This window comes from Myotis brandtii, unplaced genomic scaffold, assembly GCF_000412655.1.
Source record: "Myotis brandtii unplaced genomic scaffold, ASM41265v1 scaffold315, whole genome shotgun sequence".
In the NCBI taxonomy this organism is placed as follows: domain Eukaryota; kingdom Metazoa; phylum Chordata; class Mammalia; order Chiroptera; family Vespertilionidae; genus Myotis; species Myotis brandtii.
This window is the reverse complement of record NW_005362075.1, coordinates 86,347-113,541: the sequence shown is the minus strand read 5'-3', so window position 1 is coordinate 113,541 and position 27,195 is coordinate 86,347. Positions and strand designations below refer to the sequence as shown.

The 27,195-nt window shown below is 44.3% G+C and overlaps 1 long non-coding RNA gene across 1 annotated transcript in view; it reads left to right on the top strand.

Moving 5' to 3' along the window:
- Positions 1-1,496: 1,496 nt before the first annotated feature.
- LOC106726775 overlaps positions 1,497-27,195 on the top strand; it is a 55,216-nt gene continuing 29,517 nt past the window's right edge. The window contains exons 1-2 of the long non-coding RNA XR_001362876.1: positions 1,497-1,601; positions 12,875-12,944. This is a non-coding gene — a long non-coding RNA (uncharacterized LOC106726775). The remainder of the gene's footprint in view (positions 1,602-12,874; positions 12,945-27,195) is intronic.

The following is a 27,195-nucleotide window of genomic DNA, read 5'->3' as shown; positions in this document are numbered from 1 at the left end:
CAATCTAATATTAAAACATTTTTGTCACCCCAGGAGGAAACATTGTACCCTCCCATGAGCCCCATCCAACCACCAGATGGTGGCAACCACTAATGTACTTTCTGTCTCTGTAGATATGCTTATTCTGGACAATTGCTACAAATGGAATCACAACATATGATCTTTGTGGCTGGCTTCTTTTACTTCAGATGATGTTTTCAAAGTTCACCTATGTTGTAGCATGTGTCCGTATGTAATTTCTTTGTTTGTTAGTATTTTTACCCACTTCTGAGGTTAACTCTGGTCCCAGCCCCACCCTCAACCACAGCCCCCACCCCTTGCTGTCACCTCTCACTCAAAGGAAACAGTTACATCGAGGAGCACAAGAAGGGCAGTTGTACACTGGGGAAACCAAAACACAGAGGCAGAATGACTTTCCTGTGGTTAAGTAGCCTTCAATAGATGGGGCTAAATTTTCAATGCAGGTTTGCCTAATGCCAGTTTGGCTATGAGCTTGGAGTCTGTGGTGTCAACTGATGGTGGTTGGTGCCAATTCACTGCCAACAGGAATCCCCAATTTTGAATGCAATGAAAAAGGAAACTTTTTTCAGTACAAAATAGCCCCATTGTGATACAATATGGCTGTGCAAACAGCAGGGCTGTGAGGCAGCTGTGGGGCCAGTCCTTTGTCTGCTCTTCTCCTCCTGGTCTGCTGTGCTCCATTCTGGTCTGCTTCGCAATGCTCTGCTCTGCTCCACTCTTTTCCAGTGAGACATCTTTGTGGTTCAGCTCAGCCAGGGAAATGCAATTTTCAGTCCTAGGTGGACAGGAAAAGTGCGTTCTCAGAGCCAGAGGGGAGCTGGCTTATACAGACAGAAGTCCCAGCTCCTGGTCCCTGATTGGTCTGTTCTCATGCAAATGAGGACTCCAAATCCTCACAGTTTGATCGGTCCAAAAAGCTCTATCCTGCTTGATCAGCATAGAGCTTCTCTGGTTTGTTGAAGCTGCACATCTCTGATTGTATAGGGAAAGCCTCAGTCCTATTGGTTGAAATTAGATTTCAGGAATTCTTTCATTAAGGGCTGGCTCAGATGGCAGAAACACAATGCAGGCTTCTCCATGAAGTGCAATTTGCATAAGAGGCTCCTGCGTAGAAATGGCTGCTAGGCTCTGTTTTGTTGTTGTTGTTTATTTATTTGTTTTTTTAATTTGAGCCCAGTTAGCCACCTGGAGCTTTTCTTAGTAGGTATCTTTTTTCTTAGGGTCCTCAGAGATCATCATTGATAGGTATTTATTGGCCATCTTGTGTGGATTAGTCACTGTGCTGAATGTCCTGTAAATTTGGTACCTCATGTTCATACACAATTAGACTTCAACTGGGAAATCTGGTAACCATAACTGGTCAGTGGAATTTGTGTCCTCATGTCTTCCATTGCTCACTTCTGGTTTCATTGTAGCCTGAAGAATTTTCCCAAGCACCATGCTAAAAATAGCATTGTTGTTCCTTCTATAGGAGTTTGAATACCACTCCCACCTGCAGAAAATTGGCAACATCTCCCAGGAGCCCTTGCTTTTTCCCTGGACCCTGGCATCATGGTTTCCAATTTCATGGGTTTTCTCAGGTAAGTGGAGAACCTTTTAAAAAGAGAATAAGAAACCAGATCAGTTAAGTCAAAATCTGCTCAAAACCTTTATGACTTTTACCTGCATTTTTTTTTCTGATCCTAATATCAACCATGTGAGGTAAGTGGAACAAACATTAGTATCTCTAATTTGCAGAACAGAAACCAGTGCTCAGAGTCCTCAACTGCTGTGCCACATTCCTTCAGCGTAGAGTCAAAAAAAGGGCTCTGCGCTCAGGAACTGTAGTCCCCGTCATGGAGGCTATTTTCAAACTTCAAGATAATAGGCCCTTTTAAAAATTCTTTAATCAAAATTAAGTAAAATCTCAATGTATAAAATAGCCAATGGCACTAGTTCATTAAGATAAATTTATTTTAGCCCCGGTCAGTGTGGCTCAGTTAATTGGGTGTCATTTCATACTCCAAAAGGTCGAGGTTTGATTCCTGCTCAGGGCACATACCCAGGTTGTGTGTTCCATCCCTGGTCAGGGTACGTACAGGAGGCGACAGATGTTTCTCTCTCATATCAATGTTTCTCTCTCTCTTCCTCTCCCTTCCTCTCTCTGTAAAATCAATGAGAAAACAGATTCTTGGGTGAGGATTAAAAAAAAGAAAGATAAATTCATTTTACAAGTTCAGCTTTGTAATATTTACACATTATGAGGTAATTGAGTCTGTTTGTGTAAACACCAAAATTTGAACTCAGGATTTATGGCTGATAGCTGGTACATCAGCCTCATCACCTGGTTGATTTTACACTTGTTTTAGCTGCATAGTATTAAGAAAACCTTGATCCATACAGGTAAATAATTGCAATTAGTAACAGTTTTTTTGCTAAAACTCATCTTGCAATCTTAGGATATTCTTTAGATTAATTAGAATCTAGGAAAATGGGAAGGAAGAACCTTCTGCTTCAAAGTTGAGTCACCAAGGATATTGTGTAATCCCCCCCACCCCCCATAACTATACATTATTGTGGAGGGACTACTAAAAAGTAAAATGGTTTATAGTATGTTATTATGATGGTGCCACATACGATTGCCCAACCAGTGCTTGAGCATTTGCCTGGCAGGTGCTCTTAGGCCCAGGCCTGGCATTTAATTGAGTGCAGTCGTGCGTGTGTGTGCACTGTAGTCTGTAGTTGCTTGTATAATTACATGAAAAGACATGTGCAGGCCTGAAGTTCAAAAGCCTGTGCAGAGCTACAACCTTTTTCATCAGTGACATTCACAAGTGTGTCAGAAACAGTTAGAGGCCTCTGCAAAATCCAGCCATTATCAGGGCAGCCCACGTTAATGTTTTATGGTCTCTGCAGGGTTAATATTTGCCATTTAACTTAATTTTGCATGTGTGCATTTTTAAGCAGTAGTTTAAAAAATAATTTAAAAGATATTTGAAGACATGCACTATACATGTGTTTTGTGGAAGCTCCATCACACTGCTGTAAAACCACTGGCCACAGGGGGACCTCGGCCTAGGTGAACACTAGTACCTAAGGGGGCACAGAGAAGTGGATGTCACAGTCACATACTGAACTGGATTGAAAACAGCAGCAGATGACCAAAGTTGGGTTCACCATGTGGTAAAAAAGAGTAAAATCTCTCTCCCTCTCCCTTCCTCTCTCTCTAAAATCAATGAGAAAACAGATCTTTGGCTTTTCTGGCTGTTATCAAAAAAGCCCTTAAAAGTACTGAGGACCCTCACAATTGTGGCCATCAGGCTACACAGGAAGGGCTTTACTTGGGACAAATCCCCTTTTGCAAATATTTTTCTTGATGTCCTAGGATTTTAATTGATAGCCTTGTAAGGATCTGTGGTGTGGAGACCCTCTCCCATCAAGGGGGTCCCGGGCTCACCTCTAAGCTATACATTACACTGAGTGGCCAGATTATTATGACCACCTGACATTTGTAGGCAAATTAGCTATAATTTCGCGCTGAAGTTGCTAGAGGGCCAGATCATTATAAACATCTGAATAGCACAACATACCTAAGTATCGTTGCTGATCAGGTTCATCCTATCATGTTGATGGCGTATCCCAATGGAGATGGCTTCTTCCAACCAGACAATGCGCCATGCCACAGTGCTCGTATTGTGCAGGAGTGGTTTCAAGAACATGAGGGAGACTTTACCTTGCTTAGGTGGCCCCCACAATCACCAGGTCTCAATCCAATTAAGCATTTGTGGGGCAAAGTTAAAAGAGCCATCAGGCAGCTGGTTCCACAACCATCAAATCTCACAGAACTAGACAGTGCTGTTCATCAGGCATGGTGTCAGATTCCTCACATCACCTTTCAACATCTCGTGGAGTCAATGCCAAGAAGAACCCCCGCAGTTTGAATGCAAAAGGTGGCCCAACGAAGTACTGATGGGGTGGTTATAATAATCTGGCCACTCAGTGTATTTCAGAGAAAGTGCCCACAGATCAGAAATGAGCAGGTGGGAGTACTTGACAGCGTGATGTCACCTTGCTCTCCTGGTGGCAGGACTCTGGATTTTGGGCCCGCGAAGGGATTGTTTGAACCAGGCTGCTCAGCCGGACAGTTCCCCTGAGGACTCCGGGGAAAACTGTGAATTATGAGGACAGATTCTTTGGGAGAGCCTTGCTGGAGTTTCCCATCAGGTCTCCTTTCTAACCCAGGTACTCAAACTATTTCACATCACAGTCTGTTTCTAGAGCCATGTAAACTGGGAACGGGCGGTGCGGGTGGTGGACAGACATCACACAACCCTCCACACCCAACAGAAAACAAACATAGAGTGTCTTTTGTTTAAATACTTTTCAAAATGTTCTGGGGAAAAGGGCTAAGGTTACTTTAAGTGTAAGAGGTCATTGATAAAAATGGTAGATGAGAAACACATATTTAGGCCTTTTTAAAATTTATCAAGGCAACCAAATGGGTAAAGATCCATTGGAGAAGCTGACGGATTTCTCTGCCTATAGGGAAAGCAGGTCAAAATTAGAAGTTAGCTGCCAAGAAAATCCCTCAGAGGAAAAAAACATTTAAGGGGATTCACAATTCTGATATGTAGAGATTTAGTTTAAAAATCCCTGCTCAGTTTTTGCCAAGTCACAAAAAAACATAAAGTCAGCTTCTTCCTCATTAAAAGGGACAGAGAAGCCCTTACTACTAATGTAGCAAGAGTAGCTCGGCTCACTCAGAGTCCGTAGTAATGAAAAAGAATCACAGTTAAACCCAGTAGCAGAAGAAATATAAGATTTAAACCTTTAATGGAACTGGTTAGTGGCTGTCACTGAACTTTGGACCAGATCTGGATGCCATGCAAAATGTAAGGTAAGTAAAATCCTTTCGGACCAAAGACGGTCAAGGCTAGATTAAGGAATGTTCCTTAATCTGTTCCAAGTTAGAGAGGAACAGGTACTAAGTGATGAGAAGTGTTTATATTGCTAAAGACATGTTCCAAATTGTGCACCTTTTTTCTTTGTATGCACAGGTACATCCTTATGTGCTTGTTCAGTGACTGAGTTGAAGGAAACAGTTTCTCCCCAGAAGCTCTGTAACAAGCGATGACGACTGCCTACCATGGGCAGCCAGCTGAGTCTGTTAGAGCCAGTCTGCTTGCTTGGGGCTCTTCCTTTACCTGGTGGAGTGCTTTAGTGTAATTGATATGTTTTATGTTTAAAATGAAAACACAGAAGAAAACAAAACTATGAAAATGCCAAACGATTGGTTAAATTGGCAGGAAATAAAGTTGATTCAGTGATTCTTATTTTGAATGGTAGTTTTTGAAGAAATGCAGATGTAATTAGAGAGATTACAGAGTTAGATGGTGATTTTTATAGATTTTATGGGGAGTTCTGGATCATTTTAAGCGTTGTACAGATTGATGGCCCTAGGTCAAGTGTCTGGTTTTAGTCTTCTGAAAAGAAAGGCTTTTCTTTTCCTTGATATGCATTTCAGTGAATAATATTACTGTAATGCCTGTCAGCTATTTCACTTAGAAATACAACTAAAGGGATTGAGGAAATGAGAAAGAGAAAGGTGGCTGATGTTCTTCAGGCAACTGAAAAAGATCCTGAATACAGAAAGGAAGAAAGTGGGTAAAGAAAGTGTGTTTGTATGTATGAGAAAGAGAATGCCCAAAATAGTGATATTTGAGGTATGACTCAACAGTGAGAACAGAGATTCCCCTCAGGGGTAAAGAAATCTATATATATAAAACCCTAATATGCAAATAGACCATACATGATGTTCTTCAGGCAACTGAAAAAGATCCTGAATACAGAAAGGAAGAAAGTGGGTAAAGAAAGTGTGTTTGTATGTATGAGAAAGAGAATGCCCAAAATAGTGATATTTGAGGTATGACTCAACAGTGAGAACAGAGATTCCCCTCAGGGGTAAATAAATCTATATATATAAAACCTTAATATGCAAATAGACCATACGGCGGAACAACTGAACAACCGGTTACTATGACGTGTGCTGACCACCAGGGGGTGCATGTGGAACATGGGAGGTGTTGGCAGCAGGCAGCAGAGTGCAGAACATGGCGGGTGTCATTGGCCATGGTGGGATGGTGGAGCAGGTGAGCAGGGGCGCCAGACCAAGGTGGGGTGCTAGTTGCTGTCATTGGGGGGAGCCTTTGGTGGTTACTGAAAATTCTTTGTTCTTGTGCCTTACGGTCCCACTTGGCGCTTGCACTTGCTGCTAGTGTCAGCCCCGCTTGCACCCGCTGCTGGCGCTGGAGCCACCGCTTGCACCCACTGCCAGCGCCCAGCGCTGGCCCCGATAGCTCAGTGCCGTCAGCAAGTTCAAGCGGCGACTGCCGGCCCGATCACCCCTCAGGGCTTCTCCACCTCCCCCTGCTCCTGAGGGGTGATCAGAGCCGGCAGCTGCCTTTCGCACCCACTGCCAACAACAGCCCTGCTCGAAGCGCATGGGAGTGGCAGCGGCAGGAGCCGGACTGCTGGCAGACGGGACTGGGGGCCGCGGTGGGAGGGGTTGGGCGAGGGCACGGAGGATGGGCTGAGACCCACCCCTGTGCCCACCGAAGCCTCACGGCCCACAGTTCCTTTCAAGATACACAAATTCATGCACTGGACCCCTAGTATGTGAGAATTGGGAAGGACCATGGGTAATTCAGTGTCCTTATGCTAGTGACCAAGGAGTGGGGAGAAGGAGGAGAGGAAGGGAAGGAAGAAGATGAGAAAGAAGAGGAGGAGGAGGGGGAGAGGGAAGAAGAGGAGGGTCATACATATTCAACCTCATGGTGTTAATAGGCAGGGACAGTTGGTGTAGCCCACATCTAAACTGCTGCCCAGTTGATGGTTAATAAATATTTGTTGAATATTGAGTGAATAAATTAATAATTATCTTTTATGTAAAAGGAGTAAAGTAGAAAATTTTTCTTTCCTGACCAGGATCATTAATTATAAAATAGGTTAAAGTAGAAAATCATACAAATTATACACACACACCTTTAACAGTTTATTTTTTACTTAAAACACATGTGCATTCACTCACCAGTTTTTTATGTGAGGCCAAGGACTTTTCTTTGAGCATGAACCCCTGATTGTCTCTCCTGCACAAACCACACCCATGAGCATTATCTAAGCATTTGGGTTTCTTTAATGTGGAGTGAGAATTTAAAGACATTTGCAAAGCAATCTGAGTACAGAATGATTCTAGAGTTTTATTTTTCTTTCCCCTAATCATTTACGGTTGTCTCATCTACACCTAATTTGCCAGCAGTTTTTTTGTGTTTTTTTTCTTGGCTACTTTCCTTTAATGCATCTTTACAAAGCATTCAGCTTCATTTTGTAGAAACAGCTAACAACTACTCTTAATTTTTGCACTCTATTTCATGGGTCTGTGTGTTATATGAATATTTTATGTAATCGCAAAGCAACTGGCATAAACAGGTATGGGACCATGGTTGACTCTTTATAAACACAAGTCATCTGGTGAGAGCAGACGAACACAAGTGTACCAGCAAGAACCTGCTGGAATGTGTTCTGGGAAGCCCGGTAGGAGCCATCTGAATGGCAGGCATAGAGGCCAGGAGGAAATAAAATTGATTTTTGGAAGACTGCCCTGGCAAACCCCTTCCTATAAAATGATGGCAGGGATTCGGACAGTATTGATTTTTTGTTATGCCTGGCACAGCCCTGCACCTGGACCATGTCCTCATCACTTAATACTTGACTGTGGGATTTGCTAGAACATTCTGTACCAAAAGGGTTCAATGGAGTCAAGGTGTGATCATTGGGTTTCAAGCTACCCGTTCCTTACGTATCCAAGTAGATTTATAGACCTCAGTTAACACCAACCTCCTGGGATCAGAACCAATGACTCCAACTTATAGAAATCCTCCTTTCACGATTGTGTTTCTTTTCCCAGTTCTTCTATGTTTATGACGGAATTCTGGACGCACTTAGAAAACACTTTGTTGATGAAAAGTGTCTGTCACAGCAGCACTTTCATTTTTTTAGTGGCTGATACTTCCTCCCTCTTTCTCCCTTCTTCTTTCCATCATGCCATCCTTTGATTCACTTCCTATTTATTATCCCTGAGTGTGGACTCTGCTGAGTGCTCTGCTAGCTGCAAAGATGTATCAGAACTGTTTTCTGGAGAGCAGGGAAATTTACCAAAGGATGTTGTGCCCAGAAAAGCTATGCAGTGACAGAACACCTCACTTTTCCAGAGGCCCTGGTCCAGAAAACAGAAATGGCTGCAAGGGTGGATAAGCTGGAAATAAGCAATAAAAACCAATATGCAGTTAGAATAGGTGTCCCAAAGTCCATGCTTTAAAATGGAAATATTTGCCCCACAAAAGCCAGGCAGGTCTTTCTCCAGAGTCTGTATGGTCTTGGTTTGGCTGCAGCTTGGTTGTCTAAAGGTTTCCAAGGTCAAGGCCGACCTGAAGGGAGCCGATTAGGAGTACACAGGCTCATCCACAGTCCAGGAGGCAATGCCTGACAGCGGGGAGGTAACAGCAAAAGGCCAGTGGGATTTAGAGAGCCCCAGGCACTGGGCTCTCAACCTCTCTGCTCCAGGGCCACCACCTTCTGCTGCGCAGATTGGTAGATATGCACACTGGTGACCCATCTAAGAAAGGTTACTTAAGCTCAGCGTATGTTGTATGAGAAAGCAGAGGGAATAAATAGAATGATTTTTCTTTCAAGGTTGAAGTTTAAATGGTTAATTTCAATTGTTTTAAAACTTCTAATGTTCTCTAGTGAGGCTGGATAAACGAGATTGTATTGCATTCACTCATTTTCTGGTTATTTTTGCAAGCAGTGACAGAAAGTAAAACAAGATGTGTGAAGCCACAGTCTCATAAGACTGGGGAAGGAAAGTGATGTGATCAAATGCGAATACTTGGTGTAAAGGTGTGTTGTTTCCAATGAGGCCCCAGAGCACAGTGGTTAAGGGTCCAGGCCAAGGGTCTGACTGCTGGCCTGGGAATTAGGCTTTTCCCCTTCAGTAAATGCCTTAGCCTCTCTGTGCCTCAATTTCCTCACCTACAATGGGTATAATAAAAGTATCTGATGGGATGGTTGTGGATTAAATGCAATAATACTTGTAAGAATTGATATTGGTAGTAACCATCAAGTATCGCTAACCAAGATCATTGCTTTTTTTACTCTTAACTGCTGTCTGAGGAAGGCAGATGATTGAGCTGAAGATGTAAAATGAATGCTTAGCAAACTTTTTTGATCTCCAGAGTGCAGTAGGTACAGATTTCACTTCAATGCTAAGATTTTGGCTCTCTTTTGTTAAGGTCGGTATAATTTTATTAGTGATCAGGTTGCTCCCCAAATATCTCTTGGGTTGTATTAACTAAAGAAGAAAAGAAGTTAAGGTTTTTTTTCTGTGTTCCTTGTTTTGTTACTTGATATGCTCAAGTGGTGTTGAGTTAATTGAGGAACACAGTGGCTGTGACATGACCCACCCTCACTGGGGTTGAGGATCGTGGGTGGGTGTGGGGGTGGGGGGGCAAGGCAAACACAGAAGTCCAGAGCCCCAGTTCCATGATGTAGATCTTGTACCAAATTTCAATGCAAATTATTTTCTACGTGAGGAAACGGAATGATGGTGTGTTTAAACTCTAGAACAACCCTGGGGAGATGGCATATCTTTTTCTTTCTTTTTCTGATGGGTGTGAAATTCGCCTACAAGGTGAATCAGATGGTCTTGGTAGGAATGTGGCTTCCCCCACTGCTCGGAGGGAACTGTGATTTGTTTGCCAAAGGCCCTGGTAGCCTTCAGTCTGTCAAAACGTTGCAAGCTGGGAGCAGTTTGCCAAAGCAAACTATCAAAGTGAAATAACACACGAGCTGGAGCTGCACACACACAGACACACACATGCTCTCGCATTCCCTGAACATTAATTTCGAATTGGGTCAGGAGGAACAAGGATTTGGGCTAGATTGTTGGCGTGTTGAAAAGGTGTGGGCACAGCTACAGACTACCAATTAGATAGGTATGTGTGAGCAGGGCGGGGTATCCCAAAACAGAGTCTGTGAGCAGGGGTGGGAAACTTACGGCCCTTGGTGGAGTTTCTTCTGGCCCCCGGGGTTATATATTGCTAGTGCTGCTGCTATTGCGGCCACAGAATAATGTCCCCGTTGCGGGGATTTATTCTATTCCATTCAGACCAGAGCCCATTTAGTAACTAAGATTTTATTCCAGGATGAATTGTATTGGGTACCCTGTGCATTTTAGCCTCACTGGGGCCCAGCTCAATCAAGAAAAGAAGCATTTGAACATCTAAATACTACTAGTGTTGCATTTTTGTAACAAGCGGCACTAGCAAACATTTTGCTGCCATATCTTGTGTCAGTCCTATGAGAATGAATTTTGGGGCATCACATCGAAATTAAAAAATGTAACTGATTTTTATAAGTTTTTCATGAGAGAACTTTTTAAAACTTCCCAGATTACTTTGGACATTTTTAATATGGTAATTCCCACTATTTCCACTTATCTTGACATTTCAAAGGTTGTCAAGATGATGTAACATCATTCATTAATTCAATGAATTGAGCTCTAACTATATAGCAGACACTGCTAGTTGCTGGGGATAAAGTAGAGATAAAACAATTCTCAAATCTACTGGAGCTTATACTCCAGTGGGCAGAGGTGTACTTTAAATGAATAAAGTCATCGTCTGTGAGATAGTAAGTGCTGGAGACAAATATTGCCCGGCCTGGGGGAGAAGTGCTGTTTTCTTCAGGGCCAGGGGGTCTTTTCTCCATAAGACACCCGAAGGTGAGGGAACAAGCTGCAGGAATATCTGGGAGTACAGTTGACCAGGCAACCTGGAGAGCAGTTCCTCTGAGACAGGGACAAACTTAGACTCTTCCCTCCTCCAGTCTTTCTCGCCCTTTCCTGCCTCAAGAGCCCTGAAAGTTTTGGAAGTGCAACCTGGGATGAGCAGTTATGCAGAATTGCTTCTGATTACATTATAGATGTGTGGCTTAGGTGTCTGCCAAGAACTTTGAGGGCCTGGGGTGTAACACATTTATAGAGCTGCTGCTTGTTGTTTTTTTAACAAAACCACACCAAGCTATGTTGTTGTTTTTTTAAATGAGTAACAGTGCCAGGATGTGTTACAAATCATTCAGATTTGTAGGCATGGTTCATAATGTGCTTTCTCGCAATTCACTTATTTGAGGTCAGCAGGGCAGGCAATATTATTTCCATTTTACAGATGAGGAAACTGAGGCACAGAGGTGATTTGCCCAAGGTCATGTAACCAAAGCACATAGACTCCTGAGTCATGATGCACGTTTCTTGGTTTAGAGCACAAATTGGATCCAGTAAGGATACCATTAGAAAAAAGCTGTGTTTTTTCTACCTCTATGTGCACGCCCACTCCTTTAGACACCCCTGCCCCTTTGCTGGAAGACATCTTGGGGAGGTGCACATCCTTTTCCAGTCCTCATAGACGGTCAGCCCCTCCCTTTGGAATGTGTGCACATGGAATACGCTTGGTTCTTGTGCTGGGGCCTCAGCTGCAGCTCGAAGACAACAGCAGGAAGGATGCATTTAACACCTGGTTGCATGTCCCTTCACCCTGCTTCCCGCCCCAGCACAGTCTCTAACCAGTTTGTCATATCCATGCTGTGTGGTCTGTTAGGGCCGGGCTCATTTACATCCAACATGGGGATTTGGGTGGAATTTAGGATTCTTAGAGATGGTAGGAGCCTCTTCTAACTCCACAAGCCTTAAGCCCAGATTCAGACAGGTTTCCTTCTTCCCCTCCACCTCCGCACAGTGTATTTTCTTGGACAAGGCAGTGTTTTTTTATCTCTCACTTCTGTTGGAGGTCTCAGTCAGGTTGAGGACCACTGGGTTGCTTACCTTCTGTCCTCAGGGTTAAACTCTAGAAAGGATTCAAGACAGCTCAGTAGGGCCAAAGGCCTTTTGTAGGGATGCTTAAAACAAGCCGTTGGTTTGAAATCAGGGGGCTTTGGGCATTTAATTACTTGACAATACTTGTCTCCTCTGCCTGCCTGCCTGTCTGTGCGGGAGTTTTCACCTCTGTCAGCATCAGTGATCCTCACAGAAGATGAGCACAGGGAGGCGCAGACACAGCTGACCCAGCATCACCCCGATGGGAAGGGTGGAGTTGGGATTCTAGCCTCGATGTGTTTGAATCCAAAGCTCATGCTCTCCCAGCACACTCGCTGTCTCAGGGCCAGCTGGCTCCTATTTCCGTACCTTCCCTTTATTTGATGACAAGCCCTAATCAGGGCTGGTGACAGTGGGGCTTAACACAGCTAATCCCGCCCCGGGGGAACATATGTGACACCAAGGACCAAGGACTGGCAAGGAAAAGGCTCCGAGGACAGCCTGTGTGTGGGAGAGGAACTCCCCTGGCCTGGCTCCAGAGCCCAGACCTAACCGGCTCCGGGAGCACCCAGCGTGCACTAGCACTTACTGTGTCAGACATGGCACATTATTGCATTCAGTCCTCCCCAGCCCTTGGGGCCAGCTTCTGTGTTATCCCCTCTTACAAGGAAGAAGACGGGGCTCGAAGAGGTTAACTGTTCTGACCTAGAAACCCTGCTGGTAAGTGGTATTGCTGGGTTTGATCCCAGATCTGTCCGGTGCCACAGCCCTGCCCACAGTCCGCTGCCTTCCCTCCCGGGGGCTGTCCTTTGCCTCTTCACTGGGTCACATCCCAGACCCCGGGTTGGACTGGTGTCTCCCTTCCAATGATGAGACGGAAATGCTCCTTCTGCTGGTGTTGCTGCCTGGAACATGCTCACAGTCCTGCCTGTTGCTGTTTTTCCTTCTCAGAGTCCTGGGTTACCTGCTGCTGTTAGGATTCCAGCTCATCGGCTCACATCCTTCCACTGAACACAGAAAGGTAAGCCATGGCCATTCAGAGGCTTTTCTTCTCTGCACAGGGGGCTGGTGTCACTCTAGTCGCCATCCTGAGTTTTGTTCTATTTGGAGGTGAGTCACCACTGGTTCTGCAAGGAAACACCATTTATAGGATGTTCACCAGCCCTCCAAACCCCCCTAAGTCCTTGGAGCTTAAAAATGAAGCTCCAAGTCTCTGATTAGAGGGTGGTGCTGGCTTTGCAGCCTGTGCCTTTTAGAATGGGGCAGGTGAGAGAGGGCAGTGAGAAGACTACATACCTGGGAATGGTGGGCACCAGCATGGAGCTTTGCCCTCTAGGGCAGCTGTCACCAACTGGTGGCCCGCGGACCACTGGTGGCCCGTGAGGTCCGAAAAGTTGGCGACTGCTGCTCTAGGGGCACCACCAGGGGCAAGAGGTGTGGATGATTAGAGAGACGGCTGTAGCTATAGATAGCTGTGGCTGTGACTATAGAAAAGGAACCCTAATAGGGAGCCATGATTCCTGATAGAGGACACAGCCACTGCCAACCAGCAGCCAGGCAGGGAGGGAGCAGGGAAATCAGGACCTGGCCCTCTCTCTCCTCCTCCCCTCTTTCTCCTGTGGTGATTCCCTTTAGCTGAATCCAACCAAAGACAGAAGACAAAAGCCCTGATGCAGTCCTTGAAGGCCAGCCTCCTGGGCCACAGAGCTGGGTGGAGAAGGGTCACAGAGCATCTGGAGGGACAAACAGACAGTATCCAGCACACTTCCCTCCAGGCTCTGTGTGTTTCATAGTAAATGAACTATTCACTGTTGCCTAAACCAGCCTCGTGCAGGTGCGTGATGGATGTTTCCTTAGAGGTAGATGCACAATATGACTCTGAGAGGGTCCGTGGAGTTCCTTTCTGCCATCTCATGTCTACCTGTAACAAAACACCGACACTTCGGAGCTGTGTGTATCTAAGCGTGACTGAGTCGGTTGGAACCTTTCCTGAGACGGGGTTTTCACAGGGGAAGTCCAGGAGAGAAGGGGACGGAGAAAAGAGTGTGTACGGGTTTGCCTAGATGTGAACCTTCTTGGGAGAAGTTCTTAATATTCTTGTCTGATTAGTCTAATTTCTTGTAGGTTTGGGTATTATGTTCTGGCTTTGTTTTTCTAGGCTTGATATAAACCTGTATTGTATTGTATGCCCCACTCAGATGTCAGCTCCATGAAAGTGGGATCTGCCCTACCTTGTGTACTGTCATATTCTCAGCTCCTGGAATCAGAATATTATAGGTGCTCAATAAAATACTTGTTGAATGATTGAATGAATGGAAAACCTGGCCAAGGTCTAAACATCATGTTGGAAATTTGCGCACAACCCTACCCCACCCCCATGCACCTTTGGGTGGTGAATATGTCATGGGAGCAAATGGAATTAGCATCCTTATTAGAATCCTGAGATAGCTTGCTCTGCCATGAGAGGATACAGTGAGAAGTCTGCAACCCAGAAGAAGGCTCCACGCTGGCACCCTGATCACTGATTCCCAGCCCCAAGAACTGTGAGAAATACATTGTGTTGTTTATAAAGCACCCAATCTATGGCACTTGTTTTTAGAACTGGCAATGGAAGAGTTTGAGGTTGCATACCAGAAAAGCTCACATGGCCATGAATGGACTTTTAAAGGCAATTCCAATGAGAGCTCAGTACGAAAAAAAAAAACTGTAGAGAAAGCCTCAGACAATACTTGACTCACCTAACACACTGTGGGTGCAAATATGAAAGGTGTCATTGTGATGACGTCTCAAATGGAAATGAGCAACATGTTATTGGAAACAGGAGGAAAGACCATGCTTGTCATAAAGTGGCAAAGAGCTTGGCTGAACTGTGTTTGTGTTCTGTGGAAGGTAGAACTTGTAAGTGATGAAGTTAGATGTTTAGCTTAAGCAGTTTCTAATGAAAGTGTTGAAACAATGGCCTGGTTTCTCTTGACTGCTTGTAGTAAAATGTGAGAAGAGAGAAATGACTTAAAGATGGAATTGTTAATTGGAAAGTAAGCAGAACATAGAACTTAATGATTTGGAGAATTCTCAGTTTATTTATATTGAAATGAATGAGAAAGCCTGTTCAGGAAAGCACGCTAAGGGTGTTGCTGAGAGACCATTTGTAAGGAGAACAGTAAGCCATCTTGACAGAAGCCAGGAGCTGTTGTCTAGGACAATGGGAAACTGCAAAGGAGGGGCTGCTGGTTCTTCTGAACCTGGCTCGCCTCTGCACCACCTCCCCTGGTGGCTCCTCTCCCTGCACTCTGGTGCTGAGCAGCTGGCTTTCCCAGGTGCTGCTCCAGTGGCTGGATGAGGTGGTCTCAGGACCCCAATCCTGGAGAGCCACAGTGGGGGGGGGGCTGCCCAAAGCTGTCGGGGCAGGACAGTCTGGAGCCTTGGGGCCCCAACCTCTGTCCAGCAAAGCTGCAGGCTGGACCACTGCCCTAGTGGCCTGGATGGCATAGCAGCAAGCCTAAGAGGATTATTCTTGAGCCTTAAAGTCTAATGGAATTTGCCCTGCTGGGTTTTATACTTGCTTAGAACCTCTCTTTCCTTTCTACTTTCTTCTTTCTCCCATTTGCATGGGAATGTCCTGTGCCTGTTCACCAGTATTTTGGAAGCATGTAACATATTTGATCTCACAGGTTCTAAGCTGGAGAGCAGTTTGCCACAGAATGAACCATACCTTCAGTTTTATCCATACTCACTTAGGTTATATTTAGATGAGACTTTGGACCTAGACTTTATTTAGTTATTTATTTATTTATTATTTCTTTATTGTTTAAAGTATTACATATGTCTCCTTTCCCCCCCATTGACCTCTCCCTGGCCACTCGCACTCCCCAGCACATGCCCTCACCCCCTCCCTACTGTCTGTGTTCATTGGTTATGCTTATATGCATGCATACAAATCCTTTGGTTGATCTCTTACTACCCCTGCCCCCCACCCGTGCCTTCTCTCTGAGGTTTGATGATATGTTCTATGCTTCTCTCTCTCTCTGGATCTATTTTTGTTCATCAGTTTATGTCGTTCATTGTATTCCACAAATGAGTGAGATCATGTGATATTTATCTTTCTCTGACTGGCTTATTTCGCTTAGCATAATGCTCTCCATGTCCATACATGCTGTTGCAAATGGTAAGAGTTCTTTCTTTTTTACAGCAGTGTAGTATTCCATTGTGTAGATGTACCACAGTTTTTTAATCCACTCATCTGCTGATGGGCACTTAGGCTGTTTCCAAATCTTAGCTATGGTGAATTGTGCTGCTATGAACATAGGGGTGCATATATCCTTTCTGATTGGTGTTTTTGGTTTCTTGGGATATATTCATGTTTTCATATGTCTTTTGGCCTTTCTTCTGTCTTCTTTAGAAAAGTGTCTATTTAGGTCCTTTGCCCATTTTTTGATTGGGTTGTTTATCTTCCTTTTGTTAAGTTGTATGAATTCCCTAAAACTTATATCTTTAAGCCTTCTAGAAGAAAACAAAAGGAGAAAATACTGGTAACTTTTTTTTAGATAAAGCATCAAAGTCATAATCCATAAAAGAAAAAATTGACCAATTGAACTTTATCAAAACTACTAACTTCTGTTCTAGAACACTAAAGAGAATGAAGAGGCAAGCCACAGACTGAGAGAAAACATTTACAAAACATATATTTGATAAAGGACTTATATCCAGAATATATTATAAGGAATTCTCAAAACTCAATAATAAAAAAATAACCCAACCTGATACAAAGTAAGCAAAATATTTGATATGATGCTTCACCAAAGAAGATACATGGTTGGCAAATAAGCTCATGAAAAGATGCTCAACAACATTAGTCATTAAGGAAATACAAATTAAAAGCACAACGATATACAACTACATCCCTATTATACTGGCTAAAGTTAAAAAGACGGTTCATACAGAGTGGTGATGGCTTGTGGAGACCGTGGTTCTCTCATACCCTGCTGGAGGGGATATAAAAATGGAAAAGAGTTGGAAGTTTCTTTATAATTAAGTTACAAATATACCTATCATGTGATCCAGTATTTACCTAAGAGAAAAGAAAATATATATCCATACCTAGACTTGTACATGAATGTTTGTAGCAGCTTTATTTGCCATAAACTAGAAACAACCCAAATGTTCATCAACAGGTGAATGGATAAACGGGTTTATCTATACAAAGAAATACTACTCAGTGATAAAAAAGAACTATTTTTACATGCTACAACATGGGTTAATCTCAAAATAATTACTCTGAGTGGAAGAATATGTATAAAAACATAGACATACTGTGTTATTCCATTTATATAAACTTCTAGAAAATGGAAATTAAGCTATAATGACAATGAATATCAGTGTTTGTTGGGGATAAGAGGAGAGGAGGAAGGGGAATTACCAAGGGGGACAGAGAACCTTTTGGGGTGATGGATATGTACATTATCTTGATGATGATGATGGTTTCCTGGGTGAAGACATATTATAAAACTTACCAAATCTTACCCATCAAGTATGTGCAATTTATTGTATGTCAGTTATACCACAATAAAGCTATTAAAAATATACACCTGATATAGGCAACAAACTGAATGCATTTCATGTGAATTCATTCACTAAATGAATTTCTTTGTATTAACCATAAGAAGACAGACACAAAACTACTTACAGTATGAAGTATGATTCCATTTATATTTAGTTCAAGAACCGGCAAAGCTAGTTTGTAGTAAAAATAAAATCAGAATAATGGGTACCTGTGTGTGGGGGGTTGGGTATTAATATGCACATAGGTATCCAGGAGGTTGGGCACATTCTTAATCTTGACCTCGGTGGTGGTTATTTACGTCTTTAAAAGTGTAAAATCTCATACATTTACAATGAGTGTACTTTATTCACGTTATGTATGTTATACCTCAATAAACAGAAGGAGGAGGAGTAAGACAACGCAGTGCATCAGATGCTAGCACTGAATTGGCAATAGAAGTCTTTGGAGCAGTGCGGGGTTATCCTTTGAGAGTTACCAGGAGACAAAGATGCTCTTCAAAGGACAGCGGGAAGTGCATTCTCATGAGCCAGGGTCTGGCCGCAGAACCTTTCCAGAACTGGAAGCCAGCTGCAAAGCAGGCACTGTGCCTTTTCCAGCTGCTATTTGTCAGGCCTTCTGTTTCTAATGGCATGAATGTAACTGACTGCTTCTGAAAAATTAAGAGTATTTTTACTTATGAGAAATGAAGAAATCAGAGTAAAAGAGACTTTATTAAGGACTGGGAACAATGTCAATGTTCATTAATTCATGGTGTGCCAAATCTCTTGGATTCAAATTCAATGGCAGAGCACACAGCCAGTCGGCCTGGTGGTCAAATCCTGCAAAGCAGGCACTGTGCCTTTTCCAGCTGCTATTTGTCAGGCCTTCTGTTTCTAATGGCATGAGTGTAACTGACTGCTTCTGAAAAATTAAGAGTATTTTTACTTATGAGAAATGAAGAAATTAGAGTAAAAGAGACTTTATTAAGGACTGGGAACAATGTCAATGTTCATTAATTCATGGTGTGCCAAATCTCTTGGATTCAAATTCAATGGCAGAAAAATCAAATCTGCTTCTGTTACTAACAGAGCAGCAAACGTAGGACTTTGTGTTTGGAAAGCCTGTTACACCGTAGCAGAAAGAGGACATCTACAGGCTTTTAGTTTGGGCATACTGCGGCAGCCCTGGCCTCTAGCCTCTTGCTGGATTTTGGCCAGGGTTTCCCTTCCTATCCCTAATTTTTTTCTGAGTGTGCTTGTTACCTGTGTGCAGGTGGCATGGGGTGGGACATGGAATCACCAGCTCTGCCTGGAACCCAGTTTTCATGGTGGCCCGTGCTTATGGACTTCAACCGCGGACAGGATCTACCTGCCCAGTCCGTGGGAACCTCTGCCTTCTCCAGCCTTGGCTGACTTGACTTGAATTGGCGTTTGTCCTCCCAGCCTTGTGTTATCTACCAGGTCTCTCCTGTGGAGAAGGAGTCTTGGTCCTATCCACCCTGGTATCAACACCTGTACCTAATGCCAGGCAGACTGGAGGGAAGTCATAACTGTCCCCCCCATCATGATGGCTCTGCCTTCAACTTTTGTTGTTGTTGTTGTTAACCCTTACCTGCTTCCAATCCCTCCATCTCTAGATTGTGAAAGGAGTTGTTATCTTGTAGGAAAGCTCCAAACCAAGAAGATAAACATGAAAGACCTAGAAAAACTTAGCTCACCCATTCTATTTTTAGAAGTTTGTGAGGATGTTGAGGGACCATCAGAGAAAGCAGACATAATATAAGATAGGAAACTGAGGCAACCACCCCACATTTTTAATGGCAAAAATGATAACAGCCTGGCCGGTGTGCCTCAGTTGGTTGGGTGTAGTCCCATGCACCAAAAGGTTGCCTGTTCCATTTTTGATCAGGGCACATGCCTGGGTCTCAGGTTTGATTTCAGGTAGGGAGTGTGCTGGAGCAGCCAGTTCATGCTTTGCTCTCATATTGATGTTTTTCTTCTCTCTCTCTCACTCTCCTTTCTCTCTCTAAAAATCAATAAAAACATTTTTTAAAAACCTCCAAAAAATGATAACCATTGAGTTTTGAGTGTTCCTTCCCTATGACACCTTCTTCCATGATTTCTTTGAAGAACTCCTTTTGGTATTTAATTGATACTAAGTTCAGGGGCATACAAATTTGTTTTTCTATATTGTGAATATTTCTTTTTAAGTGTTTGTTTTCTTGCTTCACAGAAACACGCACAATCCAACTTTATAAATTCCTTCCTTTGGAAGTTTGTAGTTCCATTTGTAATGGTATTTAAAAGTAAATACATTATAATTTTACTGGAGGCCCGATGCACAAAGATTCATGCAAGAATGGGCCTTCCTTCCCCTGGCTGCCTGCATCGCCTTTGCTCCAGCTGGAGCCGCCTTTCTGCCTTTGTTTCCTTCCCCTGGCTGCTGGCATCGCCTTTGCTCCAGCTGGAGCTGCCTTTCTGGCTTTGTTCTGGCCCGGAGCCGCTTTTCTGCCTTCCCATGCTGCCCAGAGGCCCAGAGCAGCTGGGGCTGTGCGGAACGCCTGCATCGTTGCCATTCCTTCCCCTGGCTGCTGGCATCGCCTTTGCTCCAGCTGGAGCTGCCTTTCTGGCTTTGTTCTGGCCCGGAGCCGCTTTTCTGCCTTCCCATGCTGCCCAGAGGCCCAGAGCATCTGGGGCTGTGTGGAATGCCTGCATCGTTGCCATGACGCCTGCATATGCAAATTGGCCCACCATCTTTGTTGGGTTAATTTGCATACCCACTCCTGATTGGCTGGTGGGCATCATGAAGGTATGGTCAATTTGCATCTTTCTCTTTTATTAGTGTAGATTATTGCCTGAACAAACTTTACCTTGTATCTCAAATGTGATCTTATTGCAAACAAGCCAAGTCATGCAGAATAAATTGTGTGTGTGTGTGTGTGTGTGTTTTGACCCTAATAATAAGTCATGCAGAATAAATTGTGTGTGTGTGTGTGTGTTTTGACCCTAATACAGTGATGACTTTGGGACTATAACAGGTTATAAGAAAAATTAGTATTTTTGTACTTTAATTTTTTATTGAACTTTTCATTCCCTCCCACACTTATACACACAAAACTCAAACCATAGAAAGGTACTTCTTAAATAACTTCTAAATTCCCCACTCTGTTATGTTTCCAAAAGCCAGATTATAGTTAAAACAAACTTTTGACAGACAGAATAACTTGTCACATACACCACAAATCTTGCTCTTTGGAAAAGAAAGTGAATCGCAGTACAGTTTCGAGGCCACTATCCTTATGTGTATATTATGGCCCACCTTCTCCTCCAAATGATGATGTTACCTGATTCTCAATGAAGGGAGATTTGGAGTCTTCACGGGACAGCCGCTTCTTTCCTCACCATAAGATGTTCACTCCTTGGTCAGTTTTAAGAAATAGGGGAGATGTCAAAATCCTTTTGTTTCTAATTTTATTCTCTTTGGATTGCTTCTTGTATATTTGATGCATGTTTTTACTTATGGCCAAGTTCATTTTTTCCATTAATTCATCAAACACTTATCAATTGCCTGGTATATGAATTTGGACTCTGGAGCCTGACTGCCTTGTTCATATCCTCACTCTGTTGCTTACTAATTCTGGAAATTGGCCAAGGCCCTGTGCCCCAGTTTTATCATCTGTAAAATGGGGATAATAATAGTACTTATGGCATAGGTTGTTTGAAGGGTGACATGAATTGTAGATAAGGACTTTAAGGTGTTGTCTGACCCATAGTTAATGCTACGTGAGTGTTGTCATTGTTTGCAATTATTGTTATGACCACTGCCAACCTTGTGCTTACATTCTGGTGCCAAAACATGCTTCTTCTCACAATGCTTCTGTCCTAACCTCATGGGCACAATCTCTGCCCAGGCCTGATTTTCTCAGAGCAAAGTTTCTCAGACTTGGCATTGCTGGTATTTTGGACCAGAAAATTCTTTGTTGTTGGACTGTCCCAGGAACTGTTAGGAGTTTAGCAGCATTCCTGGCCTCTACCCACTAGATGCCAGTAAGATGCTCCTCTAGTTGTGACAACTGAAAACGTCTCCAGACATTGCCAAATGCCTCCTGGGCGACAAAGGTGCCCCAGCTGAGACCCATCTATTTAAACGGTGAATCCTCCTGCAGAGGCAGCTCTGTGGGTACCTGCTAAGCCCTAGCTACATGTTACTGCCTTCTCCCTGAGCTGGTTTTTTTTTTTTTTAATCCTCACCCGAGGATAGTTTTTCCATTAATTTCTAGAGAGAGTGGGAGGGAGGGAGGAAGGGGAGAGAGAGAAACATCGATGTGGGAGAGACACATGGATTGGTTGCCTCTCACACGTGCCCTGACCCTGGCTGGGGACCAAACCTGCAACCGAGGAAATGGAACACATGACCCTGTTGGATTGGTTGCCTCTCACACGTGCCCTGACCCTGGCTGGGGACCAAACCTGCAACCGAGGTACACCCCCTGGAAATGGAACACATGACCCTGTGGTCTGTGGGCCAACGTTCTAACCACTGAGTGCCGGCCCCGGCTCCCTGAGCTTGTTTATGAAGATGCATGTTATTTGTTACATGTGCCTCTTAACCACATGTTTGGAAACAGGGACATTTCTGCTGTTACTACTGAGGCCTTCTTAGTGTGTGTGTGTTGGGGAGGCGGGGTTCCTCTTTGAAGTCTTCCTCTTTGTCGATCCCATGGGTTTCTCTAGAGTCTAGAAACAGGAAGGAGGGGCATAGTCTCCCTAGAACTTCTGTTCAGGGCTGCCCCTTATCGTTTAAGGCAGCGGTTCTCAACCTATGGGTCGCGACCTCTTTGACCGTCGAACGACCCTTTCATAGGGGTCGCCTAAGACCATCCTGCATATCAGATATTTACATTACGATTCATAACAGTAGCAACATTACAATTATGAAGTAGCAACGAAAATAATTTTATGGTTGGGTCACAACATGAGGAACTGTATTTAAAGGGCCAGAAGGTTGAGAACCACTGGTTTAAGGCAGTCACTGCTTATTGCTATAGAGAGCAAGCAGGGGTCGAAGGGTCACATGGGGAGATTGTATGGCCGGGCTCTGGATAGCGTGTTTCCCTCTCCCCTTGCTGAGTGAGCACGCTTGGTTAACATGGAGAGAATGCTTCGCATCACCAAGCTCTAAGCCAGTGGTTCTCAACCTTCCTAATGCTGCAACCCTTTAATACAGTTCCTCATGTTGTGGTGACCCCCCCAACCATAAAATTATTTTCGTTGCTACTTCATAATTGTAATGTTGCTACTGTTATGAATCGTAATGTCAATATCTGATATGCAGGATGGATTTTCATTGTTACAAATTGAACATAATTAAAGCATAGTGATTAATCACAAAAACAATATGTAATTATATTCCAGTGGTTTTAGGCGACCCCTGTGAAAGGGTCATTCGACCCCCAAAGGGGTCGAGACCCACAGGTTGGCGACCCACAGGTTGAGAACCGCTGCTCTAAGCACTTGTTCACATTGTCCCTGAAGGCAGTTATTTTTATTTCTGTTTCATAGATGAGGGAACTTCAGCTTAGAGACAGTGAGTGCACAGTTATCAAGTGGCAGAAGCGTGGACTCACACCCAGGTGGCTGACCCCCAGGTCCTGAACCCCAGTGATGCTTGTCCATCTCAGCACAGGCACTGTCTCCCTCTGGTTTCTAGAAAGCAGCAGCCCACTCTTTGGAATGTCCCCTGTCTGGGCCCTAATTAGGTTCAGGCTCCTAGATCTCTCCTGGTCACAGACTCAGGAGCCCCAGGCCCACCTGACCTGTGATGGGTTTGGTTTTGTTTCGTGGTAATAATGCCACAGCTGAGACCCACCCTGATCCCACCTCCATTTCTTTGCTCTCCCTGTGCTGAAAACCATCCTCTTTTCTTCCCCATGTTCACACGGACTGAGCTTCTGCCACTGACAAGGCTCACTGTGCTGTAAACCAATCTTATCAATTGGATTAGAACTTCGGAGCTAAGCCCTTAGGCCACAGAATGTACCTTGCTGCCACTGGGTGTCCTAACATCTAAATTTTCCTAAGACCAACCTCTTTAAAACTTCATCCTATAAGCAAAAAGTGGTCACTCTTAGTATACCTTCAGTTCTGTCCCAGACATAGAACTCCATCTAAGCCAAATATAAAGAACGAAGTGTGGAACAAAAGTTCTACCTAACTTCAAGGCCTTTACTAGCTCTTTCTTGTATTGAATACTTTTCAAAATATGTTGGCCATTTGGAAGCTATGGTGTATTTCCCCCTCTGTTACAGTAATACTTTATACGAACTGGTAATAATGTGGACCGTAGATCCATGTTACCTGATTTCCTTTGGCCTACCTCAGTTTCCCCTCACTGAGGCCACGTGGATCACAAGCTCAGTCAGTGTGAACATGGGGAAGAAAAGAGGATGGTTTTCAGCACAGAGAGATCAATTTTCCACTTTGTATGAAAACCCTTGGCTTTCAGGTCATTGTCCTTATAGTTTTTAGACAAAACATCAGCCTCTGTAGAATGCACTGGGAGAAAATCAAGGCGGTGAAATGTCAAAGTACAAATGAATTATGTAGAATCTTTGAGGAAGTTTTTGAGTAGCCTTGAGAACATCTAGTTCTATTCCTTTATTTCCCTCGTGTGCCTTTCATAGGGAAGGCACAACACATGGATGCACAGGCCCACAGGAGGAGGGCTTAAGGTTCAGACTGGAATTAATCACCAATTCAAACAATGCTGGAGGTTTAACGAGCACTTGGTGTGTGCAGGCACCACATAGGCAACGGGGATGTGGGGGGACGTGGCCCCTGCCTGGAGGAGCTCAGAGCCAAGTGGGGATAAACAGTGGCACTGCAGTCGGAGAGATGCTGTGATCGTCCGGACAATGTGTGTGGGATCACAGAGGAGAGTGATGTTGCTGATAGTGACAACTAACATTTATTGGTACTTTCTACATCCTTGGCACGGTTCCTCTACACATTATTTCTTTTCTAATCCTCACAACAACTGTGTGAAGTGGAAGTTGCGATTATCCCCATTTTACAGATGAGGAAGCCGAGGCTCAAAGAGCATTTCCCTACGCTGAGTCTTACCAGCCAAGTAAGAATTATCCAGGGGAAGATTCTGGAATGAGGGAATAGCAAGTGCAGAGGCAAGTGGATGAGATGACCTCTGTGTATCAAGGGGGCATTGGGAGCAGGGCTACAGCATCAGGTCTGCCCACAATCAAGGGATTTCAACCATTCGACAGTGTTTTGTTTTGATAATCCTCACCCAAGGATATTTTTTCCATTGATTTTTAGAGAGAGATGAAGGGAGGGAGAAAGAGGGAAAGAGAGAGAGAGAAAGAGAGAGACTGAGAGAGAGAGAGAGGAGAGAGGTGTGAGAGAGACATATGGATTAGTTGCCTCCTGAACGTGTCCTGACCAGGCTGGGGATGGAAACTACAATCCAGGTATGTGTCCTTGACTGGGAATTGAACCCATGACTCTTTGGTGTGAGGGCTGGCACTCTAACCACTTCGCACCACTGGCCAGGGCATGTGACCCTTTTTTATCAAAGAGCAGTCTGTGCTTCTCGGCACCCCACTCTAACTCTCTTCCATCCTCAAGTGATGGGCCCTTAAGTATGTAATGCTCTTAAGTGATTGGGTGAACTACTCAGCCTTGAAGTGGTTATTCAAGTGACTTTGAGCGTAGGCTTGGGCCAAATAAGAATTGGGCCTCTGTGGGAGAGTCCCAGGGCCGGCAGGTCCTCAGTCTTCCAAGCTGGATGGATTTCAGGTCACCTTGGGCAACTCACTTACTAGTAACCTCCGTGACATTTTGTCCCTAGGATGCTCAAGTCTGTATCCCCAGAACCTACTGCAGAGTCTCCAACATTGTAATCTGTACAATGGGGATACCAGTTAGTGCAAGGCGTTTCTCGTGATTAATTATAATTCAAATGAAAGCCTCTGCACTGCTCAGTGAAAGGTAAGAAACAAAGAAATAATCCCACATCTCAGGATTCCGTAACTAGTCATCATTGAGCTAAGCCCTATACTAGTATGTAGAGCTGGCAGATTACTAGGAAAACCTTCTTGGCCTCTGCTCCACGCAATTTTAGTTCTCAGCGGGTAGGTACAAATGAGAGCAAACCAGAGGTGGAATTTTTTCCATACATGGGCCATGCCTAGTGGAAAGCAGCCTTTTCATCCGGGAAGGCAGGTCGAGAGTGCAGCAGGACAGAGCAGCCCGGAGCCCTGATTGTGCCTGTGTGATGCCGGTTCCTGTGCTAGGGCTGATCCCTGGCATTGATTGGGGGTGGAGGGTGATCGCATTGAAATATCTGCTAATAGGCAAAGCCCTGCCTTCGCACCCACCCTCCCTCCACCCTAAAGACTTTCTGGAAAACAGCAAAACAATGAAGCCACCTCGGGGTTGATGAGAATTGCATTCTCCATGCACCCAATCACCCTGCGTGTTGCCCTACGGACTTTGTGAAGGGCTTGGCTGTCAGGTGCCGCTCCTCCCTGTGCAGGGTAATCTGCACTGATTGACTTGTCCATTGTCCTTTCCCTGGAGCTAAAAACAAAACAGGAAAGGCTGCTTGGTGAGGATAGAGAGGAACTCAGTGGCCAAATGCTGTTGCTTTCCAGGCATTGGACACAGGCTCATTCTTTCTGAGAAGCTTACATCCAGAGGCAGTGAGTTTGAAAGGACCGTGGCTGTGGAATTAGAGACAGATGCTTAGCTGGCCATGAGTAGATATTAAATTGTATTAAACTATGCAAACGGAATTTCTCATGCAAGGCTTGTTTCACCCTCACGTCAGCCCTTGGGCTGCATTTGCATTTCTATAGAGAATGAAATAAAGGCTGCATGTCATTTACTCATTTCTATTCATAACTGTGAGCTGTTATTATTCTAGCCTTCGTCTCCCGTCTCCTGGACACAGCATGGCCAGATTAATTTTCCTAAATCTCCATCGAAAGCTAGTTTAGTTCCCAGCATTTCACTTTGTCAACTCATGTTTATAAGGCCCAGGTGTTGAGAAGGATGTAAGGAGACAAAGGCAAGAGTGGCCATAGTGAGAGGCATGGGGTGTGGGTATCGACTGAACAAGGGAGCTAAATTTGAGGTCACCAGACATCTGGCTTCGTTTGGGAACATCTTTGTTTATTATGCCCGTTATCCTGAGGTAATTATTAATAGCACCTCCATTCACTCTCAGGAGTGTTAATGATGGGCCATCCTGCTTGTGCCTGTTAAGTGCTCATAAGTTAGAAGGGCAGGAAGCATGAATGGAAAGGTTGAGCGTGGGAACAGAGGTAGATAGTTGGTCAGAGGAGGAAGGGAAGGAGCCTGGGCTGAGGTTGACAGGAAGACTATGGGGCCTAAGCTTCAAACCATGAGGACTCATGAAGGGGGAAAGGCGCCTGGATGAATGTGGGGAGCATTGTGAGGAAACATGTTCAAGGTCTCAAGGGGCCACACAGATGGAGGTTTCTTCTGAGGAGAGGGGAGAACAACTGGAGAGGTGGGGGCAGGTAGGGAATTGGCGCTTCACCCTGGAGGCTGACAGAAGCCCTAGGTCAGTGATGGCGAACCTTTTGAGCTCGGCGTGTCAAAATTTTGAAAAACCCTAACTTAACTCTGGTGCCGTGTCACATATAGAAATATTCATAATTTTTTTTTGATATTTGCAACCATAGTAAAAAAAA